The following is a 15,739-nucleotide window of genomic DNA, read 5'->3' as shown; positions in this document are numbered from 1 at the left end:
CCGTCTTTGCCTGAGATTCAAATCCGGCTGGGTGAAGATATATTTCAGACTTTGGTGATCAGTGAATATTTCGCAACGATTAGCCAGAAGGTAATGTCGCCAGGTTTTTAGTGCATGGACCACAGCTGCAAGCTCAAGGTCATGTGTGGGATAATTATCCTCATGTGGACGCAACTGTCGAGATGCGTATGCAATCACATGACGATCTTGCATGAGGATGCAACCTAATCCTTGTCGCGAGGCATCACAATAGATAACAAAGTCCTTTGAAAAATCTGGTGGTAGCAACACAGGTGCGGAAGTCAGGCGTCTTTTCAGTTCCTGAAAACTATGCTCACACTGTGGTGTCCACTCGAACTTTTTGTCCTTCTTGAGGAGTTCAGTTAGAGGCTTTGCAACCTTGGAGAAATTCTCGACGAAGCGGCGACAATAGCTCGCTAGACCAAGAAAACTCCTAACTTGCTTAACCGATTTGAGTCCAATCAAGGACAGCTTGAACTCTCTCGGGATTGACAGCAATACCCTTACCAGAGATTACGTGGCCTAGATAGGTCACTTCTGGTAACCAGAATTCACATTTTGAAAATTTGGCATAAAGGTGATGCTCTCGAAGTTTCATCAATACCAGCCTTAGATGCTCGGCATGTTCTTGTTCATTCTTTGAGTAGATGAGAATATCATCGAGGTATACTACGACGAATTTATCCAAATACTCCATGAAGATTGAATTCAGCAGTCGAGAGAAGGTGGCTGGGGCATTGGTTAAACCGAAGGACATAACGGTGTACTCATATTGGCCATAACGAGTAACAAAGGCCGTTTTTGGAATGTCCCCGTTCTGAATCTTGATTTGATGGTATCCCAACCTCAAATCCATTTTAGAGAAGACTGAGGATCCAGCGAGCTGATCGTACAGACCGTTGATCCTGGGGAGCGGATACTTGTTCTTTATAGTGACCAGGTTAACTGGTCGGTAATCTACAACCATCCGATCCGTTCCGTCTTTCTTCTTGACGAAGAGGACGGGACAAGCCCAAGGAGAAGAGCTAGGACGAATGAAACCTTTGTTCAAGGCTTCATCTAATTGCTTCTTAAGCTCGGCTAGCTCTAGGGGTGCCATCTTATAAGGTCTTCTGGCTATTGGGACAGTTCCCGGAACAAGATCTATCACAAACTCTACATCTCTGTCAGGTGGAATTCCTGGCAGTTCCTCTGGAAAAACATCCGGGAAGTCACGGACTACCGGAATTTCTTCATGTTCCGGAAGAGGGTTGGCATTTAGGAAATAGAGCTGGCATTTGGCGACTCGAGTGGAGACATTTACTATCTCACCCGAGGGCTGGGTAAGTTGGACATTTCTAGAATGAGTATCAATCTTGGCATAGTGTGCTGACATCCAGTCCATGCCCAAGATGATATTAATATCCGAAGATTTCAATGCTATCAATGAGGCTAGAAAAACTAGCCTGTCTACTAGAATTTCATTGTCATAGGTTATCCTAGAGGTTTGCCATTTACTACCAGGTGTTTGGACAACCAATGGGATTGGCATATCACAAAATGACATGTTATGCAACTGTGCATAACTTTCTGAAATGAAGGAATGATAAGACCTAGTGTCAAAGAGAACAGACGTTGGGTGATGATTAACAAGAAGCGTACCCAGCATGACGTCGGGATCCTCTGCAGCTTCTTCTGCTGACACATAGTTCACACGACCACGTGCAGGAGTTGGCTTCACATAATAAGCTTTGCCCGACTTGGCCTGCCCGACGGACTTTCCGGGTTGCTTGGCACCCACATTCTGAGGACACTCACGGGAATAATGCCCTGGTTCTCCACACTTGTAGCATATCACCTGGTTGGCACGTGGTGCAGCATTGCTAGCTGGACCACCATAAGCTTTTGCTGGAGGGTTGGCCTGATTCGTCTGAGGCGCCACGTAGGATGGCCTCGGAGTGTATCTTGCGGGCAGAGAACTGTTTGGAACCCACAGCCTGCGTTTTGGAAACGCGGAACCAGAAGATGAGCCAAAGTCACGAGAGTGCTTCCTTGTGGCTTCGAAGTCAGTATGACCAGTCTCCGCACTGATCGCTTTGTTGACCAAGGCTTGAAAACTTGCACACTCATGGAGGCGCAGGTCTCGACGGAGCTCAGGGCTCAGACCCTTACGGAATCTTGCTTGCTTCTTGGCGTCAGTAGACACCTCCTCTGTTGCATAGCGGGCGAGGTTACCGAACTCGCGGCTATAGGCATCCACAGACAACTTTCCCTGAGTGAAGGCACAGAACTCCTCTCTCTTTCTGTCCATCAGGCCCTCTGGAATATGGTGCAGACGAAAAGCTGCACTGAAGTCTGCCCACGTGGCCACTGGTTCAGTTGGACGCATAGCTTCAAAATTCTCCCACCACAGATTGGCGGGTCCCTCCAGGAAATACGCCACAAAGGTCACCTTGTCGGCCTCAGACACATTCGCCGAGCGAATCTTGCGTGAGATGCTGCACAGTCAGTCATCAGCGTCGAGGGGATCGAGGGAATGATGAAACTTTGGAGGATTCAGCTTCACAAAGTCATTGAGGGACACTGCAGCATTCCTAGGCTGTCGAGCCGTATTCTGCTCAATACGCTCTAGCAGTCAGTTGGTCTCCCTTTTGTTTCTTTCTGCCTCAAGCATCACTTCTACCAGAGAAGGTGGGTGAGGCAGGTCTTCCTGCGACGCTTGACTACCCTAACCTTGCTCATGAGCAGGGGCACGGTTCAACCTGTTGAACACCATCCTGACAAACAAACTCATAGCTTAGACCAATATCATATCAATACTAGCTATGGATTAAGAATGTACTGAACACACGGAATGCGGAAATGAATATCCGAACAACATGGTAACAAGCAACTGCTATATATTCACCATGGTTCATACACACCCTTACATAGTTCAGTACACCCTTAACCGAAGAGCAAACTACTGGCATTATGAAACTACTCATCAGAGGCTTACAACCTTCCTATACATTATTTATCTAGGCCTCCGGAATTCTTTTCACATTACATGCATACTTCACAAGTCATGCAGGACTATGAACGTACGGCTACTACCATACTATCCTTCCGCTCACAGCTCAGGCATCCACATAGAACATCTCATAGAGATTACCTCCATGACCTGGAAGCTCAACCTGCGGATCAGGAAACACTCTAGCCTGAGATCCCTGGGATCCATAAGGACACGGATGTGTCCTTGGTCCCCTGACTGGTGGTAAGAGGGGTCCCCGAAGAGGTGTGACTCCTCCTATAGCAGGCCAGTCAACCTGGGCCGAAAGATGGGTCCTAACAGGGTTCAGCATCTCCATCTCTCCATACCCTGTCTGGACTATCGGTGCCAGCTGCGTCAAAGCTGTCCACAGACGGGCACGGGTAGCATAAAGCTCCATGCGGAGAGCACGAGCATCCCTGTCTCTGTTCTCTAGCATCTCAACAGTGGACTGCAGAAGTGGATCCTCCATAGAAGAATCAAAATAGACTCCATTGAGGTATCCCTCTTCACCAGACTAAGAGGCCGGAACATAGCAGAACTCTGAATTCTGCAGCAGTGCATGTCTCGCTCTCATAATAGTCAGCATTGAATAGGAAGCATCCTGTACTGCCATGTCAACGGTGACCCCCAACCCATACGACCAATGGATTGGCTTCTCAGCTCCAGGGTAGTCTGGAAATACCCTAACAGTGCAGATGTACTGGCTCTGGTTGAAGTCTCGATACTGTTCCTCCACTGTGTACTCGGGGTACCAGCGGTAACCGCACACCAACATCACCCTGACCAGCATGGCCGTATGACCCGGTACATCAATGCACCTGGTCAGACGTACCACCTGACGAGAAGGACGGCCAGGCATCTGTAAATAGAGAGTAATGCAAAAACATTAGAGCTCTGAATGCAAAATTGGGCAGCATAACGGCTGTAAATGCTCAAAACAAATTTGAGACAACCCAACATGGAATAGCGTAACCACTCAACTATCAAGTTCAACTCTTTGATCATCAAACATACTTCCTGCTTCCCAGGAATAAAAGAAACCCAATATCTCTTGACCCGTAGTCCTATAATCTACAGATCAGAAACACGAGCCTAGGAGAAGATGAGTAACCTAGTCCTTAATTCCCGCAGAAAGGACGAGGATGACCAGAATAGAATATCTTGAGAAGAGAACAAGAGTGTTACGTTCCCTTCCACAAACAATTCCCTTATATAGAACTAAGAAATTCTAGACTCAACTTCGACCAGTTTGGCTTAGTAATCCTACAGTCAGTCAGGCTCTGATACCAACGCTGTCGGGACCCCGATCCTAAGCCATAGGAATCCAGCCTGTAACACATCGCATCCCTTTGTGGTCTCACGCACGGTTAACTCCACGGCTGCAGCCTTACCTTAGCCGGGACCGTTTGCGTCTTTTGACTCACGTATGTGATACTGTCGCTAGCAATCCAATGTCAAAGAACCCGGATCGACATGTCTAGTCATAAACCAAAGTGGCAGTACCGCACAAGGACAGGCATACATGACCCAACAAGGCAGGTGTCGGTCATCAACGAACGTAGACGAGTCGTAGCAAGCTACAAGGACTCCATTACGTCGCGTGACATTTCCCCAAAGGGGACAAACACAGCAGCTAAGAAGGACACATGTCGGTCAACCAATGTGTCCGGAGCAGTAGCAAACTACCAAGGCTCGTAGGATCACAAAGGGGCATTTCCTTGTAAGGAGTGCTACTAAAGTTCACGACTACGTAATCGAACCCCATACATATCAAGTACGACACACATACGCATGGCATACCGATATGTATAGATACATCGATGGCATCACAACATAACCATAAACATACAACGTTTATTTAAGAGGCTCGGAAGAGCCACACACATAATATTACACATTAAGGGTCTCACGACCCATAATAACAGTCATACAAATACAAGCCAGCGGAAGAGTTTAAACTTTCTGAGTACAGACAGGGCAACTAGAAGGCACATGGCCTGACTATACTATAGAGCCGACGTAGGGCGAGATCGTAGCCGGGACACCAGCTACTCGTCGTCGTCGATGTCTACGAAGAACCCTCCATTAGGGTCATTAGCAACCTCTACAACATTTATTAAGCAAACATGAGTACGAAGGTACTCAGCAAGACTTTAGGAGAACTAACTACTCATGCAAGGTATCAAAAGGTATTGTGGGGTTTCATGCGGGAAGCCAGCATTTGACTCGTGGCTAGACAACTTGCATTTTGAAATTAGTTTTGACAACTTGATTTCTCGCACACGAGTCCACTAACACCACAACAATACACTATCGTGGAATCATTCCGTCTCCATACGGAAATGCCGTCCACGACACTCACGCTTATATTGACAATTTTATGAGTAGCCATTAAAGTTATCTATGAACAACATATGTCTCCAAGTAGTCCATATCCGCGGACGCGGCTATTCGAATATATCATAACCCTGCAGGGGTGTACTTCATCACACACGCTCTCGCCATTTATCGCTATGTGCACGTCATACACCTCGGCAACCTTCAAGCGGAAGCCCAGCGAGGGAGTCGGCCACGACCGTTAACCACACTAGTACCTAGTCCAGGTTTATCGCCTATGTGAGAGTAACCCGTACAGAAGTCCGGCCGAGGTTTCCGCCACGGCCTCAAACGATGTGCGCAGGGTTCCCAAGCCCACCATCCGGGTGCCACTTGGTACACCGTGCCACTGCCTACCGCATCACGGCCCACCTCTCAGGTCAGCACCATGCACGGCCTCCATCATTACTATAAACACCAGAAACTACTTGCAACTCCTGGACCGGGTACTACGCGATTAATAGGCCGAGCGGGGTCATATTTCAGGGCCCAGCATGTGGTAGTATCTAGTCTTGGAATACATACACGGAACTCAGTTCCTAAGGACGGTAACAACCCGCCATGTACTCCTACACAGCCTTTCACCGGTACCTTTACCAACTCAAGTTCAACACACAACCTTTGCCTACCGAACACATTCCACATTTCTGTTCATCTCCCAGATGACAGACCATACACAACTCTAAGCATAGCATGCATAGCAGGATAAGGCACATCATAGCTCAAGCAACTACCAGGTATGCTAGGTTGCAAGGTTCGGCTATTTACTGTGACAAGGTTAAGTCATGCAAAGGAAGTGGGTTCAACTATCGTGGCAAAAGCAGTTGAAGCATTTGGTCTTAAATGCAATAAATAGGTGCAGGAGCAAGAACATGGGAGTTATCGGAATGATCAAAGGGGTTGCTTGCCTTGTTTCTCAGAGGAGGAACGATATCCGTCACACGGATATTCGGTGGAATCCTGGGGTGCGGAGCCTACCGAAATGAATGGCAACATTCAATAACAATCATATGCACTCAAAATGATGCATGAGCATGGCATGAGAATGCAAGGTGATAAGTTATTATTTTCAACATGTATTAGGTTTAGAGTTGATTTAAATCACATTCGAATAGCAATTCAAACGGGGTATTCTCGGATACCGGTTTAATTGATTCGATCTGATGCTCATATCAACTTGATGTTAACATGCATGAAATGTCATGTTATGGTACTGAATTGTAATTAGGACAGTGGTGAACATTGTATATATAATGAAATTTGAATATTTTTGCAAATTCCATTTAAAAGGTGATTATAAGAATTGAATTATTCTTTATTCCACAATTTAGGGTTCTTTAACTATTTTAAACATGGTTGAAAATAGCATAATCAGAATCCTTGAATTTTTCTGATATTTTTTCATATATAAATTATTTTCATTGGAGTTACAGATTAATTTCTATGATTTTTACAATTTTTAGCAATTTCCTGAATTAGTTTTAACCTGGAAATTCTATTTATTGCATCAGACTGATGTCAGCAGGTCAGCCGACCTGTTCAGGTCAAACCAGACAGGGGGCCCCACTGGTCAGCCTCTCTGGAACTAATCCCGCGCTGACCAGCCCTAACTGAGGTTTGACTTGGCCTTGGGCCCACTTGTCAGCGAGTGATTAGGTGCTGAGCTGCTGGGTTAGCTTTGCCACGTCGGCATCCACCGGCGGCGAGGTCGTCCTTGCCGGCGGTGAGCCTCCGGCGACCACCAGCACGGCGGAGGGGCTCGGAAACGGCGCACAGGGGGCCAAATGCTGCGCGGAGAGCACCAGAGGAACGTCACGTCTCCCGCAGCTTCATTTCTGCACCTAGCCGGGGCTGATCTGGCCGGAGATGACGCCGGCGACGAGCTTGGCGGCGGCCAAGGCTCGGGCGTCATCGGGGTCTTTGAATCAAAGGGATCTACGCTCGGTTCTTAGCTGCTACAGCATCTACGCGTCGACCTGGAGCTGCTGGTGCCCTCGAAAGGACGAGTTGATCATCGGAGGGCTACCGGCGACGAGCGGCAGCGGCGGTCCTCGTCGGGCTCCGGTGAAACTAGAGCTAGAGGAGGGGATCGACGGGGAAAACTTAGGGGAAACGACCGCACGCTCACGGGGAGTGCAGAGCAGAGCTTAGACGGCTCGGGGAAGGCCTCGGGGCGACGAATCGACGGGAGAGGTCCGGCGGCCGGAGGTGGAAGACGACGGCGTTGTGGGTGTTGCAGGGCTCGAGGAAGCTTCGTCTTCTGCAGAGATGACCAGGGCGATGAGGTGGAGCTAATGGCGTGGTCTGGGAGGGAATCCTATGGCCAGGGGCACGGGCAGCTCGAGCTCGAGCTCGGCTCTAATGGCGGCAGCAAGGAGGAGGAGGAGATCCGGGAGGAGGAAGAGAACCGAGGCGGGGAATGGATAGGGGAGGCCCTGGGGAGCTTATCCCCGTCGTCGCCAGCGCGAGGCGGCGGCCAGGCAGGCACGCACGGAGGGGGCGGCGGCCACCTCGTGCTGCCTACTGGCGCGAGGGAGGGGACGAGCCAGGGATGGGCCGGGCCAGGCTTAGGCGACACGTAAGGTTTTTCCATTTTGTTTCTATTTTTGTTTTTCTGTTTTGCTAATTAATTCAGCTCCAAAACAATAAGTAAAAACTACTTTGGACCTCCTCAAATATTTGTTATAATATCCCCAACCATTTCCAAGGTTTTCAACATTTTTGGAAATTTATAGTTTCTGATTTCAAATTTAAAACTTGAAACCAGTAGCCTTTTTCATTTATTCAAAAAGCTTAAAGTGTCAAGAAAATAGTTTCTCCAATGCTCATTTACTTTCATGATTTATCAGAAAGTTTGAACATTTCTTGAGGCCATTTTGGGTTCATTGATTTTGAACTAGTTTGAGATTTCCTTTAATTGAAATGGTGGCTAGGGTTTTGAGTTTTTCCTTTGCCACTTTGTTGTTTTTGTTGAATCTTCTTAGATGCAAATGCAAAGAAGACATGAGCACAATGCTATCTTGCTTAAGGGTTAGGGATGTGACATCCATTCGCAGTGTGGGGATTAGATATTGTCGGACCATTCAGAACAGGCCAAGGAGGATTCACCCATCTGCTCGTAGCAGTCGACAAATTTACCAAGTGGATTGAAGCCAAGCCTATCAAGAAGCTTGACGCCCTTACGACCATCAAATTTATCAGAGACATCATCGCCAGATACGGGGTTCCACACAACATGATCACCAACAATGGCCAAACTTTGACTCGGACAGGTTCAAAGGTTTTTGCGCAGGCCAAGGTATCCGAGTGGATTTTGCATCCGTGGCGCACCCCCAAACAAACGGGCAAGCAGAGCGGGTGAATGGACTTATTCTTCAAGGGTTGAACCCTCGACTCCTGCGAGAAGTTGGACATGCCGCCAGCGCATGGGTCACCGAGCTGCCTTCGGTGCTGTGGGGCCTCCGCACAACTCCGAATAGATCGACAGGGCGATCCCTGTTTTTCCTCGTTTATGGAGCAGAGATAGTCCTTCCGAGTGACTTGCTTCACAACTCTCCACGAGTCGAACTCTTCTCCGAAGCCGAAGCAGAGCAAGCCAGGCAAGACGGAGTGGACCTTTTAGAAGAGGAGCGTGAGATGGCACTGATCTGTTCAACAATTTATCAACAAGATCTGGGGCGATTTCATACGCGGCACGTTAGGAGCCGCACGTTCCAAGCAGGAGACCTGGTGCTCTGAGTGGATCAATAGAGACCACACAAGTTGGCTCCCGCCTGGGAAGGACTGTTCATCATTTCTAAGGTGCTGAACAACGGAGCATATCGACTCTACAACCTCGACAGGGAAACGGACGAGCCGCAAGCATGGAATGGAGATCTAATGAAGCGCTTCTACACATAACCGCCGACGGAGACAATGTAAAGAACAAGTATCATCGAAGTAATACAAAGCAGATCAATTTCTTGCCGATTCAAAATTCTTCCGCGTTTGCAGACTCCGGTCTAAAAAATTAACTCTGAGTGTGCACTAAAAGTCACACTCAGGGACTTAGCTGCGACCCAGAGTCGCCTAAGTAAAAACTCGCTCCGAGTGTGCACTAAAAGTAACACTCGGGGACTTAGCTGCGACCCAGAGTCGCCTAAGTAACAACTCTCTCCGAGTGTGCACCAAAAGTCACACTCGGAGACTTAGCTGCGACCCAGAGTCGCCTAAGTACAAACTCGCTCCGAGTGTGCACTAAAAGTCACACTCGGGGACTTAACTGCGACCCAGAGTCGCCTAAGTAACAACTCGCTTCGAGTGTGCACCAAAAGTCACACTCGGAGACTTAGCTGCGACCCAGAGTCGCCTTAGTTCAAACTCGCTCCGAGTGTGCACTAAAAGTCACACTTGGAGACTTAGCTGCAACCCAGAGTCGCCTAAGTAACAACTCGCTCCGAGTGTGCACCAAAAGTCACACTCGGAGACTTAGCTGCGACCCAGAGTCGCCTAAGTAAACAACTCACTCCGAGTGTGCACGAAAAGTCACACTCGGGGACTTAGCTGCGACTCAGAGTCGCCTAAGTAAAACGCTTCCTTCGAGTGGACACTCGAGATACACTCGGAGGTTTAGCAGACCCTCATTGAGGCTCATGTGGATGTGAAGACAACTGACACCTACATGAGTAACAACTCGCTCCGAGTGTGCACTAAAAGTCACACTCGGGGACTTAGCTGCGACCCAGAGTCGCCTAAGTAAAAACTCGCTCCGAGTTTGCACCAAAAGTCACACTCGGGGACTTAGCTGCCACTCAGAGTCACCTAAGTAAAACAACTTGCTCCAAGTGTGCTTTTCAAGTCACACTCGGAGACTTAGATGTGAACCAGAGTCGCCTAAGTAAAAAGCTTCCTCCGAGTGGGCACTCGAGATACACTCGGAGGCTTAGCAGACCCTCATTGAGGCTCATGTGGATGTGCAGACAACTGACAACTACATGCTCCGCATGTTTTCCATTTGCTTCACCAAGAGACGCCCAAACAAAAACCACGAGCCCAAATCGTGTCAAAAAAACTCAGCGAAAGAAGAGCAAAAGATTCAATTCGAATTTAAATTGGATCTACGATCAATCGGCTCGGTGTGAATCAAGTTTATCCACACCGAACCACGAATGTACCGGCCAACAACAGTGGCAAAAGTTTAATACAGACTCCACTCGGCATACCGAGGTAAATGTGCGTTCAACATAAAGTTTATCAAGCGTCGCCGGGACTGGCGGGCTCCACAAAGGTGTCGAGGTCGATTCCATCTGCAATCCGAGTGGCTGTGTCGAGGAAGATCTCCATGAAATATTCAAATCGAAGCTTCTTGGTGTTGGCGACCTGCAACGTCTTCAGCTTCTCTTCACGGGCTTCCTTGCGGTGCACTCGGACCAGAGACAGCGCCACGTCCGCACCACACCGAGGGGCAGACTTCTTCCATGCCTGCACTCTGCTTGGAACGTCCTCCAGTCGAGTCATCAACCCCTCTATCTCGTTCCGGGAGTCATCTTCAGGCCACAACTCCTTGTCGATTCGGCAGACAACTCCTCTCAGGCGACCAATGAAAGGGCCCACCCTGTTAAGGCGAGAATTCACTCAGAACATGTCCCGGTTAGCTTCATCACCGAGTGGAACATTCGGAACAAGCGACCGTTCAATTTCGGCTGTTTCGGCCTCAACGTCCCGACAGAAATATGCAAGGAAAAGACAAACGGAAAATAAGCGCGGAGTGAACTGCAAAGTCAAAAAGCACTCGGCAAGAACTTACCACCAAGCAGTGCGACCATCTTCTTTGCCCAGTCGCAGACGTAGTTCTCCTGCGCTCTGCACCGAGTGTTCATCACCTTCAGCTGGCCCATCCATTCAGATCTCTCCCTCTTCATTTTTTCTACTTCGGCTAGCAGTGCCTTGTTAGCCTCCCGATATTCCTCCAAAGATTTTTCTCGTTCAACGAGAGCCTTCTTCGTGCCAGCCAGGTCATTTGCAGCTACCTCCAAGTCGGCAGGAAGTTGAGTCTTCTCAGCCTTCAGAGCATTATAGGCCGATGCCATTTCACAAGTCTTCTGGCAAAGAGACACAAAGGGAGGATCAGCCAGACTCAACAAGGAAAAAGTCTCAAAAGATATTACAAAACAATCGAAACTCAAGATTCTTCAGACCCCGGCCGATGCAAGCAATCGACAGCGGTCTCGGGGACTACACCCAGAGGGTTCACTGAGAGTGATCCCACTGGTATGAAGCTGGAACAGGTCGGTCCCATTGAGCTCCGTAGCAAACCAACAACACTATGAGACTACTATCACATGACCCGAGTAACACTACTCTCGGGGACTACACCCAGTGGGTGCACTCGACGTGCCCCCACTGGTACCATTAAGGTAGATCAGCTCTGATCTATACAGATTATGGAAAATACATATAAAGACAACTGCCGGCGCAAGCACTCGGCAGAAGTCTCGGGGACTACACTCACTGGGTTCACTCGGAGTGAACCCACTGCAAAATCATCCTACTGTATACGAGTATCTCGCTGAAACCCCCACTGGGCACCAAGCGGAATGTAAACACTTACTAGCGCACCTACTCGGATATCATCCCGAAGCTCCAAGCTCTTCTTGTATAGGAATGCGATGGAGTCATATGCTCCCTTGGCGTCGCCCACCATCAGCTCTACTTGTACCATGGCGTCCTTGGCAGCTCCTACTTGATCTTCTGGGAGGCGTCGAGCATCATATTGAACAGCCAACGGACCCGGCGTGGCAGAAGCCTCCCTGGGCATCCCGAGCTCTGCTCGAGTCGGTTCCGCCGTGAGGGCCACCGTCTCAGTCGGCGGCACGTTCATGGCGGGATTGGCAGCAGGTTGGATAACCCCAGGGACAGGCGCCAAAGCTGGTTCTGACCTCCTTTGGTCGTCGTCGTGCACATGGATCACCTCCAAAGGAAGCCCGACTGAACAAAATAAAATTATAGAAAAAGGTCAAGATCAAAGACAGCACTCACGAAACAATAATACAGCTCTCGAAGTCGTGACAACGTACCTTGCTGGGACGTGGCGGCATTATCAGTGTCCATGGGATCATCGTCCTGGCGCGGCACAGAGGTGGCGGAGGTAGCAGCTCTGTTGAGTGAAATCCACTCGACGGATAAACAGGAGTTCCCAAAAAGAAGAGTTCAATCGGATACTGAAGGAAGATGGAAGAGTAAAGATACTTACGCTGAGGCGACCGGAACATCGATCCTCATCCGGGGCAAGGCTTTCCGAGATTTAGACCCGCTAGGTTTAGCCACCTTGGACGGCTGGTTCACGGGTTCGGCAGAAGCACCCCTGGTTCTCTTCACACTCCGAGCACTCGGGGCCACGAGAGGAGCCGGTGGAGCAGTGGGGTCATGACGGCGCTTGGTTCGGTGCTCTGGTGGTGAGGGTGACGTGCTCTGCTCTCCATTATCCTCCTCCACCTCTTCCGTCTCCTCCTCCGTCTCCCCACTGTCAGAGACGTACTCGGCGCTATCCATGCTGCCCTCCATGCTGCCTTCCTCTTCCTCGACTGGATTCCCATTAGAGACTGCAGAATGCCAGTTCGTCCACTCCTGCACAAAACACAGTCGGCAACGTCAGCCAGCGAGACAAGAAAAGCAATAAAGCTGAGAAGGTTAAAAGCACTCGACGACATGTACTCACCTCATTCGGAGGAGGATTTTCGGTGCGGAAGGCCTTCACCCGCCGAGCTCCCACGGGGTTATCACACGTGCCCGTGATGCTGCGGACCCATGAGCTCACAGTCTCCTAGTTCACGTCTTCGGGATGGGACTGAGTGGTATCCGAAGGCCCCGTGTAATGCCACATAGCGTGGTCTCGGGCTTGCAGCGGCTGGATGCATGGACCCAGAAAAGTCTCCAGCAGGTCCATGCCGGTGACTCCCCTCCGGACGACGACTATCAGTGCGTCGACCAAAGGATGGATCTGGGTTCTTTCTCCCTTAGAGAGCGCAAGCTTCCTGGGTGGGCCCGGGCGGTCTAAACTGAAGGGTGGCAACCCACTCGAAGCATTCGGGCAGGAAATGTCCTGGCAATAGAACCAGGACGGTTGCCAGTTCCTAACCGACTCGGATAGTTAAAGGGAAGGATAACTACTCTTTGTTTTCTTCTGAAAGCCTAAACCCCCGCAGAGCAGGAGGATGTGTGTCTTATCATCCGACTGGCTAAGCTTCTTAACAGTTTGGGATCTAGCGAAGAAGACATATTTAAAGAGCCCCCAGTGAGGAGGGCATCCTATGAAGCATTCGCAGAGGGTGACGAATGCCGAAAGATGAGCTATCGCATTCAGAGGAAAGTGATGGAGTTGTGCCCCGAAGTAATTCATGATACCTCGGAAGAAAGGATGGGGAGGCAAGGAGAAACCTCTGGCCACGTGGCTGAGCAGCAGAACACGCTCCCCCTCCTTCGGTGCCGGCTCCGTCTCGCCTTCCGGCAGCCTCCAGGACTTGTTGGCGACCATGTCGTGCTCCACCAGCTCCAGCACGTCGTTCTCGATCACCGAGGAGGGGAGGAAGTCCCCCTAGATCCAGCCCGCCGGCCTCTGAGTGGAGGACGCCCCCTTCTTCTTCTTCTGTTGTGCCTCGAGCATGCTGGTCTGCCCCTTCGTCATGGCTAGGGCGACGGATCCGTAGAGGAGGAGGGGAAGGAGGCGGCTTGAGGTGTGCAGAGAGTTGCGGGAGGAGCGAGATTAACGGGAGGAGGATGAGCAGCACAACAGGAAGGTCCACCGAGGAAGCTTTAATAGGCCTCCGACTGAGTCACCTAGAGGTGGGCCCAGGATCTTATCCCCCCAACCGGCCGCTGCAAGATTAGTGGAGAAGATAACGGCACGGTAATCAAGTAGGCGAAACCCACTTGATGGCGATGTCGTCATCCCCGCTGAGCGCGCGGCAACCGAAATTTGAGGATCCCGGAAAATCCGGCGCTGTCAGTATGACCAGTCACGTCGAAAGATTCCACGGAAGCATTCGGTCCCTCATGGTTCGTCTCACTTGCATATTCACTCGGATCACTAGCTGAAAGGATAAAATGGATCGAGGCAAACAACGCTAAAGTCACCTCAATACCAGTCAGTTCCAAACTCCAGAGATCACTTCATCGTTCCAACCCCGATCCATTCGGGGACTAATGATGGGGTTATAGTCCCAGGGTAGGGTCATAGGTCTGCCCTATAGGTCCTACCCAAGGACTACCCTTCATAGAAGACAAGGCCCTTAGACAGTTCCAACTGAACTAAGGACGCCCCCATCATCCAGTCGGCGACGATCCACTCGGAGCATATCTAATGTACCGACTGGAATCCACTCTGTACATCGTAACCTCCGAGGAGGGCAATGGTCATACGTTTTCATACACCATTATTAGCATTTAAAGCTTAAGTTACTTGTAACGTAAGCTTTTACTCGCCACTATTCCACCCCTGTCCACCGGGCCATTATGAAGGGCAGCGCACTCTATATAAGCGGTCCTTCCCAACTGGTGCAGGGGTTGGCACTTGCTGTAATCCTATAATCCACTCGACACAAAGCTCCCAAGTGCACTGAGACGTAGGGCTTTTACCTCCACCGTAGAGGGGCTGAACTCATACATCCTCGCCGTAGCTAAGGCTATGCCCATATACTTTCGTACCCCATACTTCTACTCTCAGACTTATACCCACGACAGGCGTAATCTTCCCGAAGGATTTGGCGAATCATTTGCAACGGGTTCTGATAGTTGAAGATTTTGTCTTCTCAGGTTATTGAGACATTTTGTTAACATGTCAAGTTCTTTCAATATCTTCTTGGGAGCCACCATAGTCTGAGAAGATTTCACCTTCTACCACCGAAGATGAATGGGTGTCTTGGTTTTCCTTCTCCAGTAATTCTTCATGAATAACCAACACTTTCATGATCTCTAAGTATTCAAGTTCTTCATATTCAAGCCTCCCTTTCAGTTGCATTATTATTGGATCAAAGGAGTAATTGAGAGCACTGAATAGTTAGTCCACAACTTATTTGTTTGTCATATCTTTGATGCTTTGTTGACGCAGATGTTCTACAGGATTGCTCATACATTTCATGAGTTCAACAATACTTTCCCTTCGAAGGATTCTGAAGTGTTTGAACAGAACACTAAGCATTTATGTGTGGTTTCTTGCTCTAGCAACAGATTCGTCATCAACATTCTTTATAGCATCCTAGAATTTCTTTGAAGTTTCAAGCTTTCAAATTCGAATGAATATATCTCGAAAAATATTGTCATAGATGATATTTTTCAACGCTTGGAGATTCTGGG

The sequence above is a fragment of the Hordeum vulgare genome, chromosome 4H (genome assembly GCF_904849725.1).
Source record: "Hordeum vulgare subsp. vulgare chromosome 4H, MorexV3_pseudomolecules_assembly, whole genome shotgun sequence".
Taxonomy (NCBI): Eukaryota; Viridiplantae; Streptophyta; class Magnoliopsida; order Poales; family Poaceae; genus Hordeum; species Hordeum vulgare.
Note: the sequence above shows the minus strand (reverse complement) of the source record.